This window comes from Geotrypetes seraphini, chromosome 7 (assembly GCF_902459505.1).
Source record: "Geotrypetes seraphini chromosome 7, aGeoSer1.1, whole genome shotgun sequence".
NCBI lineage: Eukaryota > Metazoa > Chordata > Amphibia > Gymnophiona > Dermophiidae > Geotrypetes > Geotrypetes seraphini.
The window spans coordinates 75,169,437-75,186,152 of NC_047090.1; the positions used below are offsets into that span (position 1 = coordinate 75,169,437).

Here is a 16,716-nt window from a genome sequence, read left to right on the forward strand (position 1 = left end):
TATGGATCCTAGCCCATCCCTACATGTGACCTTTGTGCCGGCTGTGACCCAGGCATTGAAAAGAGCTCCAGAGCCTCCCTGTTTCTGCTATATTAGAGGGTATGTACACAAGAACCAGTGAGCTTTCTAGATTATTTTGACCAAAGTAGTGCCCTAGAAGCTTGGCTTTCATTAGACACTCTTCTGGTTCTTATACTGCATCTGGCAAACCTAGTTCAAAGTCCACTGCACCTACCACTAGGCTACTTGCTTGCTTGCTGCTCTAATAGGAATGGCCGTAATACCTAAATCTATCATAGTACAGCCTGGTTTCCACTGTCTCTTTTCACATTCAGTGCTGCAGATTAGAAAACCAAGACTGGCTCAAATCATCTTCCTGGATCTGTGTAAGCTCGTAGCCCTGAAGTGGAGGGGTATCTTACTAGTTAGAATTGTTGTCTCAGCACCCTGAGGTTATGAGTTTGATCTCAGCCTGCTCCCTGGGACTCTAGGCAAGTCACTTAACACTCCATTATAAGCCAGGAAAGGACTTAAAAGAGTACCTGATTACTATTCAATTTACTGTAAAACCACTTTGGGTGAATCTCTTCATGAAAAAGCAGTTAATAAATACATTGTTCACATTAAATGCGTGTTTTGTCATTTTTTTATTTTAATGTAAAAAATATTTTTTGCCAATAAATAAGATTATTATTATTATTATGATATCTGGTTTTATTTAATGTTAGTAGCTAGTTTAAACCGACTCCTAAAAACAAGGTTCTTGAAAAGATATTTGGCTCTCAAAAGAAATCTTAATTGTTCTACTGCTGATCTTTGGGTCTTTTTACTAATGAGTTTGCCTACCACTGAGATAGTTCATTAAGTTTTGAAGATCATGTTAAAAACTCACCCCCTCTTCTACAAAGCCGCGCTAGTGACTGCCATGTGGTAACGGCCCTGAAGCCCATAGTGATTTAAAGGGCTTCGGGGCCATTGCTGCGTGGCAGCCGCTAGCGTGGCTTTGTAGAAGAGGGGGTTAGTGTGGAAATCCTTTCTTATACCACAAAAACTAAAAAAGGTAAGACCCTACTTCTTCTAACAGCACTACAGGATACTAGTGCAGTCAATGATATTGTCACTATCAAACTACTGATATGCTCTACTCTCAGGTATCTCCATGAAATTAATGAAAAAACTCCAACTGATACAAAACACTGCAGCAAAACTCACTCATACTGCAAATCAAGATTTAACCATGCCATACCACTGCTTATAAAAGTACACTGGCTACTGATAGAAAACAGAACAGAATTCAAATTATGCTGCCTAGCATTTAAAATGCTATATAATGATATCCCTAATAGCTTCATTAGATTTACAGAACAATTAGTTAGAGCTGTGGACCAACATAACTCTAACAACCTGACCTTATAATTCTCAACTCAAAGGTATAAAAAACAAGACATCTTACAGCAAATCATTCAACTACCAAATAGCAAAAGTGTGGAACTTACTTCCTATCGAAATGCGCACAACCACAGTATACACGCTGTTTTGCAAAAATTTTAAATCAAGGGTTTTTAAGAAACCCCTACCAGGGATCCAAAGAGATTCAGACTAATAATACAAATCACTTGAAACAAAGACAATGCTAAGGGTCAGCTGATATTTATAGTACCTCAGATAATTGTATAACTTTATGTAGCATGTATAATTTTTTGTAATAATCACAACTTTAAACCCCACTGCTCCATTCTCGGACCCCCGGCTAGCATTCCTGGTGGAAAAAACTCTCTCATAGACTAGTTCCTTTCTTGCTTCCCCTTTTCCACTGCATTCTTTCGGAAGGAGTGGTTCCTCTTCTCTGGAAATACACACTTGTTCGCCCTCTTCTTAAGAAATCACAACTCGACCTATCTCTACCTACTAGTTTTCACCCAGTTTCTAATCTAATGTTCTTTTCTAAAATACAACTCTCCAAATGTGTAGAAACAACTAATGTTCTTCTTCCCCTCCAGGCAGGCTTTTGTAACCACCACAGCACTGAAACCATTTTGCTAGCACTAAATGATTCCATCCACACTGCTCTTGACACTTACTCAGTCGTCCTTGCATCCTTGGATGTCTTTGGCCTTTGACTTGGTCGATCTCTCTTTCCTTCTTAGACGATTACAGGCTATTAGTATCGCAGGACAGGCTCTTCCTGGTTTTCCAGTTATTTGTTACATAGGACTTACCAAATCACCTTCAACCACACCCAAACCAATACCATTCAGTTAATTTCAGGAGTCCCTCAGAGTTCTATCCTTGCTCCACTATTATTAAATATTTTTCTGGCCACACTCCTTACAGTAATCCAAAATCATGGAAGACTGACTTTCTGTTATAATGATGATATACAGATCTTTTACCATATTACTGATTCAACTATCTCCTCTCATAATCTCAATTTCTGTTTGTCTAAAGTATCATCGTGGCTCAAAGAGCACCTTCTTGTACTGAATTCCTCTAAATGAGAGTGCATTTGTTTTCCATCCTTCATCAGCCCCCTCCTTCCTCCATTGATGGCCATATACTTAAGTTCTCAGAATTCTTGGTAATCTTTGATAATAAACTCACCTTCAAGCCCCAGATCAACTTGGTTATTTGCTCCTCTTTCTTTATTCTATAGAGTATTAGATCTGTTCAACCTTTTTTTACCCCTATCCTTCTCCATTTACTTATACATACTTCAGTCATTTCCTATATAGACTACTGTAACTCTTTAAACGCTAGACTTTCCTCAACTTCCATTAAGAGATTACAGCTCATCCAATACACTACGGTCAAACTCCTTCACTCAGCACATCGTTTCAATCTTGTCACCCCTCTATTAAAACAAGAACACTGGCTCCCACTCTCCCACTTTCATATTATCTTTAAACTCCTAACCATGGTTCATAAATTATGCTCCCCCTCTGCACCATTGTATCTCGGCAAACTTATCATCCCGTATAGCCTCATCCGGGCCATTTGTTCTGCTGACAATCTGCCTTCCTTTCCCCCTCTATTTGAGATCCATCTCAAATCCTTACAGCTTATGGCCTTTGGATACACAGGTCCCAAATGCTGGAATGACCTCTTCTCAAATATCAAGAACCTTCTCACTTTGCAAGAATTTAAGCAAGCACTTAAAACCCACTTTTTCATACAGCTAGTTGGTGGCTAATCATACCCTGGACACTGTTCAACTTTACCTGCTCAATTACAGTGCTTTGATATTGCGCCCCTTTGTTTTACTGTGTTATATAGCTTGTTTGTACATGTTGTAAACCATTTAGATGCTTTGCAGACTATTTTGAAAGTATATCAAATATTAATAAAGATAACTGTAACTACATTATTTATGAAGATCACCAAAAACAGTGTTTTATTTAAACATACCTCCTGGTGTCCACATGCATAATTGGCTTTTGTTCTTTATGTTCCCCCCAAATCAGGCTTTGAACTTTCTCTTCCACCAAACCCTTATAACCCACCAAGATGCTTTTGGTGCTCATTTTCAAAAAAGAAAAATGTTCAAGGTGCAGATGGGCATTTTTCTTGCCAAACCCTTTTAATATGCTATTTTTGAAACCTATTTTCTAGACAGATATCTATGTTGTTGATCAGTGGTTTGTCTAAATCTCAAAGGGGCATGTTAGAGGCGTGGTGTGGGCAGGACTATGGCAAGCTTATGACTTGGACGTTTGCAGTTCGCAAGAGGTGGCGTTTTTGTAAAGCGTGATTCATGTGATATCAAATTGGTCATTGGATGCCATTGTTTGACCCTTATACAGATCTGTGAGACTCTTGATGCAGGCCATGGGCCGAAACATGTACATGTCGAGTTGATGTATGTTGTAATTGAAGAAATAAAGGAATGTGTGAAGTATCTTGAGTTCACCAGTCTCTGGTACAAAATGTTTGCAAAGTAGCTACCTGGTACTCTGTTCATGCATTCAATAAGATTTACTGCCTGGACCAGAGTACAGCACAAGACATTAGTTTTTGACAGCCTGTCTTAACTGAATTATTTGCTCCTTGCATTATCACCTCCACCCTAATATACATTGTAGCTAGGGAATCATCATCAAGTGTGGCTGCATATCTGCTGCTTGTCTCCGGAGAAAGCATTGCTAACATTTTCGGAAGTGACACGGACACGGGGTCACAGCCTGAAACTGAGTGGCAGCAGGTTCAGGACAAACGTCAGGAAGTTCTGTTTCTCACAGCGAGTGGTTGGCGTTTGGAATGCTCTCCCGGAGGAGGTTGTGGTGGAGACTACTGTTCTGGGTTTCAAGCGCAAGTTGGATGCACACCTTCTTGTAAATCATATTGAGGGATACGGGAAATCCGGGTCTCCAAAAAGGAGAACCTAAATGGGCCACCGCGTGTGCGTATCGCCGGACAAGATGGACCTCGGTCTGATCCGGTGAAGGCGTTTCTTATGTTCTTATGTTCAAAGCTGCTTACCTTTAACAGGGTTCTCCATAGACAAGCAGGGGAAAGAAGCCACACTTACCCTCCCACCATCCCCACTACGATATACATATTTTTCAGCTAGAGACAAAACTGGCAGACAAGGGGAGGAGCTTTGGAAGGCGGGAGTCCTTACACATGCCCAGTAAGCAAAAAGCTTACTGTAGCTAGGGGAGAGCACCGACACACAGGCTCAGTCAAAGGACTTCACCATCAAGTGTGGTTGCATTCCCCTGCTATCTACGGAGAACCTCTGTTACAGATAAGCAACTTCACTTTATTGGAGCAATAGCATGTAAATGAGCTGTGGTAGTGTTGATGTTTGTTGAGTCCTGTGATAGTGTTACCTAGGGACAGAATTGGCATCTGGATTTCTGGCAGAGTTTAGTCCCTGGTTGAGTGTCATTGTTAAACAGTTTGTGGCACAGGTGAGTATCTGTTTGAGGTTAAGGGGCTAAAAGGAAAGGAGCATCACACAAGGCCTTTGAGTCCATGATTATTGATACATTTTTAGTGGTTTCAGCTGGGAGCTTTAGGTTTCAACCAGGAAGCTCAAACAGATACTCAATAGCAACCACAGTTTATTAGTGACTCCCACTCAAGGACTAGACACATCCAAGAATTCTGCTCCTACATTTACCCAGGTAACACTATTGCAGGACCCAACAGCATCAACTATCTGAGGCCCATTAAGCTGTTTTTACTCCAATATAATATGTAACCATCTACCAGCAAAGTTCATCTGCTGTTTACATAGGATAAATATGTTCTCTTAGGCTTCCATGGCTGACATCATGATTTTACTGTTGTCTTGGTCTCGCCGCGTTTGGGTAGGTAGAGCCGATGTTTGAGCCATCATGATGTGGTTTTCTTCAGAGTATGAAGCATACCCTGAAAAAAGCCACAGCAAGAGGACTGAAATGTCAGTTCTTCCTACCCAGACGCGGCGATACCTAAGGAAAAGAAGAAATGGGCACAAATCTGATATTAGAAATGGCAAAATTCAAAAACCAATAGGTGAACATTTGAACCTTCCAGGATACTCTCTAAGTGGTTGCCTTTAGAAGGACACTCCAGGGTGAAACTGCTGAATTGGAACTCATCAAAAAGCTCAAAACCATCACCCTAGGCCTGAATAGAAACAATGGTTTCATGGCACACTATAGGTGTGAATGGGCTTAACTATTCTGAGATCCTTGTTCTTTCTTACCCACATAGCTGTCAATTTACCATATAACCACAGCACTTCTCAATACTTCATCTTTGTATCTCTCTCCCTCCCCCATACATATTCCTGTATATCCTATATCCTGAACTTCCTCATGCATCTGATGAAGTGGGCTCTGGTTCATGAAGAACATGCCCCATTAAACTGGTTAATTTAAAAGAGTCCATACTGCCTCTATTAATTTGGCTTTTTTCTTGTGGCTCGATATTTCTGGACCAGTGTTTGCTGGAGTCTGATGTGATGAGATAGCACTTTTTTATGTCATAGATGGTGAGAATTATCTAGTGATACAGTGTGATGTTGAGTAAATGACTTTGGATTGGTCGCGTTGAAAATGTACCTCTTATATTGTTACTGTTTTATTATTTTTATTATTATATAGTTTTGTTTCTGGGAGTTTACATGGTTTTTTTTTTCTTTAACTTGTACTCTACCTTGGTAGCCTTGATTTTAAGACTGAGACGATGGTTTACACTGTAAGCGTTATAAATAAAAATAAATAAATTACTGGAGCTGTTTGCAGTGTTGCTGGGTTTTTTCTTTTTTAATTAAATGCTCTTATTTAATTTTCCCTGTGTATATTTATGTCTTTCTATGCATAACAGGTCAGACATTTACAAGAATATCTTTCACTTCTGGTAAAGCCAACCACAAAAAGGATAGGAAAAGAAACAGTAGCAGGAAAATGCAGAATCTCCTCACCTCCTCTTACTAGAATCAATACAGAAACGAAAGTGCAAATGCACCAAAATTTAACTGTCTTGTACAAAGGATTAAAATAATTTTTAAAAGAGGAACCTGAACCTACTCTAGATTCTGGTATTACTAAGCAGCAGACATGAAGCAAATGGCCAAGAACAAAAGAAGAAGCATATTCTATATTTGTCTGGATACACTGCACAATTTTAAAAAAGAAGAAAGAGCTCTGTGGCAAGAATGTTGATATTAACAACACAATAGTATACTAAAAATGAATTCATCACTTTGTATTCTCAATTTTGTTATTTACAGAGCAAAGGAGGAAGCAAGTAAGAAAGCCCTTTCTAGTGCAATAGGTGTGTCATTCAGGACAGATGGGTAATATCCCAGTGCTCGTGAGCTATGAAGAAGGAATCCACTCCAGTTTTTGAATCCCTCTCTCCTTAATCAGAGGGCTCTGATGCCCCCTTCAGTTTTTCCTGCTGCACGCAAGACAGAAGGAGTCTTTCTGATCTGCTCTGTTTATTTTTTTGGTCTTTTATTTTATTTGGTGCTCAGAGCTCCCCTAGTCGATGGTCCAGTTCTGCCTGCATAGAGGAGAATCAAACTTAGATCTACAGAAACCTTTTGGAGCTTGGGGGGTCCATTCCCCTTGCAGCATTGCTCACCTATTGCATTGCAGGGGCTTAAGCATAGGCTGTCAGACATCTGTAGGGGGCTCAATGGGGATCTGCATTTCGCCTCCCCACTTTTGTGTCCATGGGTTTTCAAGGCTCAGTCAGAAAGCAGTCCGACTGATAGTCCGAAGATTTCAGCATTGGAGGATCAGCTCTAGTGAGGTAGTGATTTCTTCGCCCAGATCCAGCTACCTTTGGAGCTGAGGCAGACTGCACAGTGAGGACAATCGGAGGGGGGGGGGCATGTCTTTAAAACCTTTTTTTCTAGGTTTCTGTCTCTTCCCTTAGGTTTCCCCACCTCTAAAATCCTAAAATCTCTGGGCTTTTGTTTTAATTAAAGCATTTTTGTGCTGTTTCTTGGCGCCAAAATGCTGCCCCCGCAGCCATCTTTGATTTTCCAATTTTTAAAAAATTCTCCAGAAGCTTTAAATCACCTTGTTTTGCCTCAAAACTGGCAGGAATGGAGTCCTTAGGCTCCTTTACTCCTAATTCATGCCCAAAGAGTGCCCTTGCACCATGTGCCATGCAGCACATGAAGGGGGAGTGGAAGCAGTTGGCTTAGCCTCCCCTTTGCTCTCTAGGGCTGAGGAACAATTGGGGGGGTTCCATTGGTTGGGAGTAAATCCCTTCCAGAGCCCAGAATTGTGGTCATCCTAAATACAAGGGCCCAGAGACCACAAAGCCCATGAGATGCAAGCTGGAGTCATCTAAAGGAGAAACTGCACTGATACAGCATTTTCTCCAGAATTTGTCAATCTAACATGGAGAGCTTTTCTGGATGGCCAAAATCCTCAAGTGACATCTGGCAGCACATCAAGAAGCACACGAGAGGGCTGGGGCTCCTAAGGCACATTTGCCTCAGTATCAGAGGCTGGCCAGGATCTGGTAAGCCTTTATGAGGGAGACTCAGGATAAAGGGTCTATTTCTCTGCCCTTATTGTCATAGAGTGAGCCCTCCCTGTCGGGAGATGAGGGTTTCCAGCAGGAATGTAAACACTAGATACAGGGGTGGCCCTCAATCAAAGGGATGACGCCACTGTCTGCCGGCTGTTCAAAACCTTGGCTCTATTAGAGTTTATCTCTTACACTCTGCAGGACTCCCAGCAGGTCCCCTATTCTCCCTGCTCTATAATGAGCAGAGTGAGAGCTCTGACTTCTTCGTTTTCCTGGCATCCTGATATCAATGTATTGGTCACAGAGTACAGGCATACTCCTGAAGGGTCTCTTAAAGTATGCAACTCAATGTTGAGGCAAGCCTATGAAGATACATCAGCTGGATAGAAGGAGAGCAGTCCTTGGTGAGCTTGGGAGGACGCACTGCTGTGCCTAGAAGGGGAAGAATATTTATGCTTTTTAGCTTTTCTAGTGCCGCATCCCTCAATGCACAAGGCATAGATGAGTAGAGTCCTGTCTCTGTAAGTAAAGTCCTATCTCTGGAAGCGATGTCGATGTACTCAGCGAAGAACTAATGATCCCATGAGCTGACATCAGGTGGGAAAGCAATGGCAATTACACGACATAGGTCCTACCTAAAGATTTAAAGTGATAGTGCACTTAGTAGTGTGTGTACTGGGTTTCATGGATGACATCACCCACATGTGAGAATATTGGCCTGGATTCTCTAATAAGTAAAGAGTTTTTTGCTGCGATTTTAAGTATTCTGGCAACAGATATATTTTCTATGATCCAAAGAATATGAAAATTATTTTAGAATGTTATAATGTCTTGAATCTATTGGGGCTACATACATTTTGTCTCTACTCCAAAACATTTTCTGATTCCACAATCTAAAAATTATCTATAATAGCATATAATGTCCTTTTTAAAATTTTGTACCTCATCTTATTATGGACTTAATAGTATATTAGAATTGGATATGATGTTACTTTATAATTCTTTTTCATGGTATACTGCATAACTTATATAATATAAATTCATAATAATAAAATAATATAAGGTGAGATGGTTTGTATACTTATAGGAATATCTATAGTTATTCAATTAAGAGAGACACTTTCCACCTAGATTTAACTGCCACAAAGTATGTGTATAATAATGTAACAAAAGGGTGCCTATTCTCTATAGCAGTGTATCGCAAACTGTGTGCCTCCTGAGATTTCAGGTGTTCTGTGGTGGCACACTAGGGAGGAGGAGAGGCACCGGCGCTGGCTGACTGCCTACAGGACATGCCTCTCGCAGCGCACCAGCACCTCTCCTTCTCTCCAGCCCTCTTCCCTGCTGGCACCCCCCACCCCCCACCACCACCACCACTGGTGTCTTAGGGCCCATCTGGAGGGTCTTCATGCATGTGCGGACGTCGACATGATGATGTCACACATGCAAGTGACATCATCATGGTGACGTCCGCGTACTTCCGGATACCTCAAACATTGGCCATTATGTTTAGTGTGCCACAGCTCGAGAAAGTTTGCAGGACACTGCTCTATAGGAAAGTAAGCATCTACTTTTCTTTATAAAATACTAACATTAACAGGTTAGATATACACCCCTAATTTAGGTGTGAGCAGTTCTGCCAGCCATAGTGCTGGTGTAAATTCTTGCGCCTAAAAACCTGAGCTATGTATGCATCTTATAGTATTCTCTAAGTTGCTTCTTTAAGTTTGAGTCCCACTCATGCTCTATCCGGTCTCTACCTATGTATACATCTGTAAAATACACATGATATGCGCATATTTATGATGCACATATTTACGATGTTTGGAACCTTGGGGCCTTCAGTTAAGAACATAAGAATTGCCACTGCTGGGTCACGCGGCGGCCCTCTGGTCTAAGACCAGCACTCTAACTGAGACTAGCCCTACCAGTGCACGTTCTTGTTCAGCAGGAACCTGTCTAACTTTGCCTTGAATCCTTGGAGGGTGTTTCCCCCTATAACAGCCTCTGGAAGAGCGTTCCAGCTTTCTACCACTCTCTGGGTGAAGAAGAACTTCCTTACGTTTGTACGGAATCTATCCCTTTTCAACTTTAAAGAGTGTCCTCTTGTTCTCCCTACCTAGGAGAGGGTGAACAACCTGTCCTTATCTACTAAGTCTATCCCCTTCATTGAATGTTTCGATCATGCCCCCTCTCAATCTCCTCTGTTCAAGGGAGAAGAGGCCCAGTTTCTCTAATCTTTCGCTGTACGGCAGCTCCTCCAGCCCCTTAACCATCTTAGTCACTCTTCTCTGGACCCTTTTGAGTAATACCGTGTCCTTCTTCATGTACGGCGACCAGTGCTGGACGCAGTACTCCAGGTGAGGGCGTACCATGGCCCGGTACAGCGGCATGATAACCTTCTCTGATCTGTTCATGATCCCCTTCTTTATCATTCCTAGCATTCTGTTTGCCCTTTTTTGTCTCCGCCGCACATTGTGTGGACGGCTTCATCGACTTGTCGATCAGAACTCCCAAGTCCCTTTCCTGGGAGGTCTCTAAAAGTACCGCACCGGACATCCTGTATTCGTGCATGAGATTTTTGTTACCAACATGCATCATTTTACACTTATCCACGTTGAATCTCATCTGCCATGTCGATTTCCATTCCTCGAGCTTGATTATGTCACGTTGCAGATCTTCGCAATCCCCCTGCGTCTTTATTACTCTGAATAACTTCGTATCATCCGCAAATTTAATTACGGTACTTGTCGTACCTAGGTCCAGATCGTTTATAAAGATTTTAAAGAGCACGGGTCCAAGCACTGAGCTCTGCGGCACCCCACTGGTGACGCTCTTCCAGTCCGAGTATTGTCCATTTACCCCCACTCTCTGTTTCCTATGCTCCAGCCAGTTTTTAATCCACGTGAGTATTTCACCCTCAATTCCATGGCTTGCAATTTTCTGAAGTAGTCGTTCATGCGGAACCTTGTCGAACGCCTTCTGAAAATCCAGATACACAATGTCGACTGGATCGCCCTTGTCTATCTGTCTGTTTACTCCCTCAAAGAAGTGCAGCAAGTTCAAACACGATCTGCCTTTGCTAAAACCGTGCTGACTGGTCCTCATCAGCCCATGTCCGTCAAGGTGATCAATGATGCTGTCTTTATCAGTGACTCTACCATCTTTCCCGGTACCGAGGTCAGACTCACCGATCTGTAGTTCCCCGGATCTCCCCTCGAACCTTTCTTGAAGATCGGTGTAACATTCGCCACCTTCCAGTCTTTCGGAATCTTTCCCGATTTGATCGACAGATTGGCTATTGATTCAGTATTTGAGGGAGAGTCCTTGATAAAGCCGCTGTCATCTGGCAAAGCATGTCGGATTTACTCCCTTGGGCCGACGGACAGAATGTGGTCAAGCTGCTTGATTAAGATAAGTAACTAGTTCTCTATTCACCCTTACAAAAGTGTAATAAGGGGTTTGGGGTAAAGATTTATATTAAAATATTTATATTTCACATGCTTTACTATATTTAAGGAAAATTAAAGCTAAAATAAGGCTTGTTCAAAACTCATGAGGAGGTTGGTGTGCAAATTTCTTGGCAATGAAAGGAAAGCTGAGTCTAGAGTGACACCTCTGAAGTTTTGATTAAATCCTTGATTAAATTCTTATATTCTAAGTTTAGTAAGAATGGTTTGAGGATTGCATTTCTAGAACTTGTTTCCTAAAGATTAGGGTTTTGATCCTAGGAACAATATATATATATATATATACACTATAAGGATCTCAGGATAGCAATGTTACTTACCGTAACAGTTGTTATCCAGGGACAGCAGGCAGCTATTCTCACTAGTGGGTGATGTCATCCGACAGAGCCCCGATACGGACGTCTCACATGCATGTCTTGCTTGAAGAAACTTAGAAGTTTCGAGATGCCCGCACCGCGCATGCGCCAGTGCCTTCCCGCCTGATGGTCCGGGCGTGTCTCCTCAGTTCAGGTAGCTAGCAGAGAAGCCAACCCAGGGGAGGTGGGTGGGACGTGAGAATAGCTGCCTGCTGTCCCTGGATAACAACTGTTACGGTAAGTAACATTGCTTTATCCCAGGACAAGCAGGCAGGTATTCTCACTAGTGGGTGACCTCCAAGCTAACCTCAATGGGATGGTGGGAGAGTTGGCAACTTAGGAGAATAAATTTTGTAATACTGTTTGGCCAAACTGTCCATCCCGTCTGGAGAAAGTATCCAGACAATAATGAGAGGTGAATGTATGAACCGAGGACCAAGTGGCAGCCTTACAAATCTCCTCAATCGGTGTCGATCGGAGGAAGGCTACAGAGGCTGCCATCACTCTGACCCTATGGGCTGTGACCTTACAGGGAAGGGGTAATCCAGCCTGGGCATAGCAGAAAGAGATACAAGCCAGTTGGAGATGGTGCGCTTCAAGACAGGGCGTCCCAACTTGTTAGGATCAAAGGAGACGAATAGTTGAGGAGCAGTTCTGTGTGGTTTGGTACGATCCAGGTAGAAAGCCAAAGCACGTTTACAGTCCAGAGTGTGAAGAGCTGATTCTCCAGGATGAGAATGAGGCTTTGGGAAAAACACTGGAAGTACAATGGATTGGTTGAGATGAAATTCAGAAACCACTTTAGGCAGGAATTTAGGATGAGTGTGGAGGACCACCTTGTCATGATGGAATACTGTGAAAGGCGGGTCCGCCACCAAGGCCTGAAGCTCACTGACCCTGCGAGCAGAAGTGAGAGCCACGAGGAAAACCACTTTCCACGTGAGAAACTTAAGGGGAGCCTTGTTGAGAGGCTCAAAAGGAGGTTTCATAAGTCGAGAAAGGACAACATTGAGATCCCAAACCACTGGAGGCGGTTTGAGAGGAGGATTGACATGAAAAAGTCCTTTCATAAATCTGGAAACCACAGGATGCGCAGAGAGAGGTTTCCCCTTAAGAGGCTGATGGAAAGCCGCAATCGCACTCAGGTGGACTCGTAAAGAGGTTGACTTGAGACCAGACTGAGAGAGGTGTAGAAGATAGTCCAACACAGAGGATAGAGAGGCTCGCCGAGGCTCCGTAGAGTTGGAAATACACCATGAAGAAAATCTAGTCCATTTTTGGGAGTAGCATTGATGAGTAGCAGGCTTCCTGGAAGCCTCCAAGACATCTCTCACCGCCTGGGAAAACTGGTGAGGGGTTATGTTGAGAGGAACCAAGCTGTCAGGTGGAGAGACTGCAGGTTGGGATGAAGCAGTGATCCTTGATGTTGAGTAAGCAGTGAAGGAAACATTGAAAGAAGGACTGGCTCCCTGCTGCTGAGTTGAAGTAGAAGGGGGAAACAAGGTTGTCTGGGCCACCGAGGAGCTATCAGAATCATGGTGGCATGGTCGGACTTCAGCTTGACCAGAGTCTTTTGAATGAGAGGAAAGGGAGGAGACGCATACAGAAAGCGATTCCCCCAATCCAGCAGAAAGGCATCTGCCTCGAGGCGATGAGGAGTGTCGATCCTGGAACAAAACTGAGGCAGTTTGAAGTTGTGGGGAGCCGCAAAGAGGTCTATCTGAGGCATCCCCCACTGTGCAAAGATCTGATGAAGGGGGTTGGAATGGAGAGTCCATTCGTGAGGCTGGAGTAGACGACTCAAGTTGTCTGCCAAGACATTGTCCTTCCCCTGAATGTAGACAGCCTTGAGGAAGGCATTGTGGCGAACTGCCCAATCCCAGACTTTGAGAGCTTCCTGGCAGAGGGAGGCCGAGCCCGTGCCCCCCTGCTTGTTGACATAATACATGGCGACCTGATTGTCTGTGCGAATGAGGACCACCATGTCGTGAAGCAGATGTTGAAACGCTTGAAGAGCATTGAAGATGGCTCTGAGTTCCAGAAGATTGATTTGATGGAGTCGGTTCGCACTGGTCCAGAATCCCTGAGTGCGAAGACCATCCAGATGTGCCCCCCAGGCATAGGTCGAGGAATCGGTCATGAGAACCTTCTGGTGAGGTGGAGTGTGAAACAGCAAACCTCTGGATAGATTCGAAAAGGTCATCCACCAAAGTAGAGACTGCTGAAGAGCAGGAGTGACGAGGATGTGTCGAGACAATGGATCCGACACCTGAGTCCATTGAGATGCCAGGGTCCACTGCGGGATTCTGAGATGGAGTCTGGCAAACGGCGTGACATGAACTGTAGAGGCCATGTGCCCCAAGAGGACCATCATGTGTCTCGCTGAGATGGACTGGCGAGAAGACACAGACTGGCAGAGATGAAGAAGAGCCTCCATGCGCTGAGGAGGAAGGAAGGCTCTGAGACGGATGGTATCCAGGACCGCCCCGATGAAGGGGAGCGACTGGGTAGGTTGTAGTTGAGATTTGGGAAAGTTGATCTCGAAGCCCAAACTCTGTAGGAAGGAGATAGTGGTCAGGGTCGCAGAGATGACCTCCGGGCCCAAGAGGGCCTTGATGAGCCAGTCGTCGAGGTAGGGAAAAACCTGAAGACCACTGCTCCGGAGTGCCGCAGCCACCACCACCAGACACTTCGTAAAGACTCTGGGAGACGAGGAGAGGCCGAAAGGAAGCACTCGATACTGCAGATGTAGATGTCCCACCCGAAATCTGAGATACTTGCGAGAGGCCGGATGAATGGGAATGTGAGTGTAAGCCTCCTTGAGGTCCAGAGAGCATAACCAGTCTTCTGCTCGAGGAGAGGATAAAGAGAAGCTAGGGTCAGCATGCAAAACCTCTCTTTGACCAAGAACTTGTTGAGGACCCTTAGGTCTAGAATGGGCCGCAGATCGCCCGTCTTCTTTGGAACAAGGAAGTACCGGGAGTAAAACCCCCGGTTGTGTTGGTCCGCAGGGACCGGCTCGACGGCACGAAGCCGGAGCAAGGCCTGAGCTTCCTGAAGAAGAAGGACGGTCTGAGTCAAGTTGGAAGGATACTCTCTTGGAGGGTGGTCCGGAGGGACCCGAAAGAATTGAAGAGAGCATCCCTCCCTGATGATAGTAAGGACCCAGAGGTCGGTTGTTATCGCCTCCCAATGAAGATAAAAGTGATGGAGGCGCCCCCCGATGGGAAAAACAGGGAGAGGCAGATCGAGACTGGTTATGCCCTCGGAGGGACAGTCAAAAAGGCTGAGGAGCCTTGGGGACAGTGGACGGCTGAGGCTTTTGCTGAGCTTTCTGAGGAGGCTGCCTCTTCGCAGGTTGCCTCGCAGGTGGAGCTTGCCTAGGTTGATAAAGCCGTTGATAGATTAATGGCGGTCGAGAGGGTCGCGACTGCTGAGGCTTAGGCTTCGGCCGAAGAATAGACTGAAAGGACTTTTCATGATCAGACAGTTTCTTTGTGACGGTCTCGATGGATTCGTCGAAAAGATCCGCCCCAGCACACGGGACGTTCACCAGGCGGTCCTGAAGATTCGGGTCCATGTCAATGGTCCGCAACCAGGCCAACCTGTGCATCGCCACAGAGCAGGTCGCCGCCCGGGCCGAGAGCTCGAAGGCATCATAGGAAGATTGCATCAACTGAAGTCGAAGCTGGGACAGCGAAGCAACCACTTCCTCAAACTCGAAACGAGCCTGGGATTCGACGTAGGGTGTAAACCACCGAAGCACAGGAAGAAAAAATTTCAAATAGGTGGCAAAAAGCACAGTTACTTACCGTAACAGGTGTTATCCAGGGACAGCAGGCAGATATTCTCACATGTGGGTGACGTCATCTACGGAGCCCCGACGCGGACAGCTTTTCAAGCAAACTTGATAGAAGCTTTCAAGTTTGCTAGTGCTGCACCACGCATGTGTGTGCCTTCCTGATCCACTAGAGGGCGCATACCCTCCTCATGGTCCTCAGTTCAGATAGCTAGCAAAGAAGCCAACCTCGGGGAGGCGGGCGGGTTGTGAGAATATCTGCCTGCTGTCCCTGGATAACACCTGTTACGGTAAGTAACTGTGCTTTATCCCAGGACAAGCAGGCAGCATATTCTCACATGTGGGTGACCTCCAAGCTAACCAAAAAGGGACGGAGGGAAGTTGGCAATCCAAGAAAACAGATTACGCAAAACCGACTGGCCAAACCGGCTGTCGCTCCTGGACAGAGTATCCAGGCAGTAGTGGAAGGTGAAAGAATGAACCGAAGACCAAGTGGCAGCCTTGCCAAACTCCTCGACAGGCGTCGACCTGAGGAAAGCTACAGAAGCCGCCATTGCTCAGACTCTATGTCCTGTGACTCGGCCATGCAGTGCGAGACCAGCCTGAGCATATGAAAAGGAAAAACAAGCAGCCAACCAGTTGGACAAGGTACGCTTGGAAACTGGGCGTCCCGACCAATTAGGGCGAAGGACAAAAAGAATTGAGGAACCGTCCAAGGAGACTGATGTGCGTTGAAGACAAAAAGCCAACGCCCTATGACAGTCAAGTGTACGAAGCGCCACCTCGCCAGGAGGCGAGTGGGGCTTCGGAAAAAAGACCGAAAGAACAATGGAAAGATCGAAAGGAAAGTCCGAACCCCCCAGGACAAGAACTGGGGTGGAGCACGCAGGACCACCGTGTCATGATGAAATACAGGAAAAGACGGGTCCGCAATCAGAGCTTGCAGCTCACTGACTCTGCGAGCAGACGTGAGAGCAACCAGGAATACCACCTGCCAGGTGAAGGAATTCAAAAGAGCTCCATCAAATGGAGGTACCACCAATTTAACCAGGAACACACAAAGAGCCCAACCACCGGAGGGGCTTTGAGCGGAGGATGTACAATGAAGAGA

The 16,716-nt window shown here is 44.8% G+C and overlaps 1 protein-coding gene across 5 annotated transcripts in view; it reads right to left on the reverse strand.

Moving 5' to 3' along the window:
* Positions 1-16,716, reverse strand: part of ITPR2 (inositol 1,4,5-trisphosphate receptor type 2) — a 665,265-nt gene that overhangs the window by 145,116 nt on the left and 503,433 nt on the right. The gene's annotated exons all lie outside the window — the stretch shown is intronic.